This window comes from Corythoichthys intestinalis, chromosome 19, assembly GCF_030265065.1.
Source record: "Corythoichthys intestinalis isolate RoL2023-P3 chromosome 19, ASM3026506v1, whole genome shotgun sequence".
NCBI lineage: Eukaryota > Metazoa > Chordata > Actinopteri > Syngnathiformes > Syngnathidae > Corythoichthys > Corythoichthys intestinalis.
The window spans coordinates 21118695-21121210 of NC_080413.1; positions in this window are offsets into that span (position 1 = coordinate 21118695).

Below are 2516 nucleotides of genomic sequence, written 5' to 3' on the forward strand. Positions count from 1 at the left end.
AGGCGTTGAGAAACTTATGCACGGAGCACCATCAATGCACACCATAACAACTTTATCCATTGGTAGATTTTTTTCTTTAGCGAACTCATTGAAGGACTTGAATAAATCCTCCATTCTTGTTGTCCTTTTCATAGTCAAAACCTTGCAATCACGCTGAAGTGGGATTAATAGATTACGTTTGTTGACTCTCCAAAGCGAGAGAAAAAACGGTGCCGCATTTATGTCCTTATGTCCTGCTGAAAAGTACGATACTCCTTGTCTTTTTTCTTTTTTGCCATCTTCTAAAAAGGTTTTCAAAAATTTGATGGCAACACGGCAAACGAAACTGAAAACGAGGGAAAGTTTACTTCCTGATCTCACGCACATGCGCACATTGGCCGCTATTTTCGACAGCAAAATACGGCAACCCCACTTGAACAGTGTCTCTGCCTCATCTGCGTAGGCTAGGCGATTGACAGATAGTTAGATAAATACTGTAGATAGATAGACACAACGACACGTATGTTTGTTTGCCACTTTCCCACTAAAATGACTGCAAACCGGCTTTTTAGTTGCCGGTTGTAGTATATGGACTACGTGTCCCATGATCACCCTGGGCTCACACAGAAAATGGGATGGGACTTGGGGGGATCTAACGCAGCACATCTAAGTTGCTATTTGATGATATCTAGTGTGAAGTGCGCGAATGTTGTCGGAGCATTAAAAAAGTTATTATACGCCGCAAAAGTCACACCTGCTCATTACTGCACAACACTAGCGTATGACCGGTGACCGTCGCCGTTTCGCACAATGCGCCAAGGAGTATAACGAAACTTTTTTTTTTTTTTTTAATAATTAAAGATTTGTCTGCGAGTCAGATGCAGTCGTCAAAAGAGCCAGATTTGGCTTGCAAACCATAGGTTCCCGATCCCTGCCCTAGTGGCTCTCCCTAGTGGCTCTCTGGAGCTTTTAGAAAAAAATTGAAAATGGAAAGATGGGGCAGGGAAACATATTTTTAGTTTTAATATGGTTTCTGTAGCAGGACAAACATGACACAAAGATTCTTCTAATTCATTAATATTGTAATGAAAAACTCGAGGCGGCATCGTACAACAGCGTAGTCACGTGGTGCATCATTCTCTAGGATGCACTACAGGGAAAATACACATTTACCATATTTTCCGCACTGTAAGGGGGACCTTCAGTGAATGGCCTATTTTAAAACAGTTTCCTTTTATAGGGCGCACTGCATTATAAGGCACAGTAGTCGTATCCGTAGTAGTAGTGGTTGGCTTTGCGTTATGCATCCGCAAGATGGAGCTGAACTAAATGGAATGTCATGCCATGATTAACCAATATTGATCCATATATAAGGCACATCGGATTAGAAGGCACACAGTGGGCTTTTGAGAAAATTGAAGGCTTCAGGTGCGCCTTAAAGTGCGGAAAATACGGTACTCATGAAGGCTCATCACATATTTGCCACCTTAGTGATTTTGATAGTAGGCTAATATAGCTAAGATAGATACATGCAGCATGTGTTGCCTTCATTATAAGGCTTTCATTTTTTTGCAGCTCCAGACATACAGTACAAACAGCATGTGTTGCCTTCATTAAAGGGCTTTCATGTTTTTGCAGTTCCAGACATTTATTTATTTTTTTCTTGCTCCAGTATGGCTCTTTCATCATTTTGGGTTGCCGACCCCTGGTCTATGATGTCAAACCCAAATATTTTGAGTTAGCTGCCATGATTATTTGACTAATAAATTAGTCAGTTATCATATTAACAAATATTTTGATAGCCGATTTTTTCTAAACATTTTTAATCCAAAAATTGTCCTTATCCTCCTATTTTAGCCTTCTAACAGTATTAAATGTTCTTTTCTCTAGTCCATGATGAAATTAGATTGATTAACTTTGTAATTTATTAAAAAGATTTCACAAACATCAAAGTTTGCTTTGGAAAACAATAATAATGTTAGAGTGTACATAGTATTTTATATCGTGTTTCATCTATAATGTTAAGACCAGAATACGAGAACAGTAAATAACATGTGATTTATTGAGGAGCTGATTAATCATTATTTGTTGCAGCCCTAGTTTAGAGCAATAATAAAGTTGTTGGCCACAATCGTCAAAATAAAACACGTCAACCTGCTCACCTAATTCAAGATATCATGGAAACTATCCCCATTCACAAAACCACCAACATTTTACAGTAATATCCACAATTCAACAGCTGTATTACAATTATTTGTCTGTACACATTTTTGTCCTTTTTTTTTTTAATATCCTAACTAATTGAAACTATTCCAAATTAATTCAATTAATTCATTAATTCCAATTTTCATCACATTCCAATTTCCCAATTTTTTTTCACAATAAGTTAAAAATCCCAAATCATTTAATTATTTAATTCTTCAATTTCAACAACATTTAAATTCAGTTTCTACCAATATTCCATTGTCAAGTCTGCTTTTACTGCACTTATAGTGCATTGTACAGTCTGCTGCAGTGCATTTATCATATTGCACAAT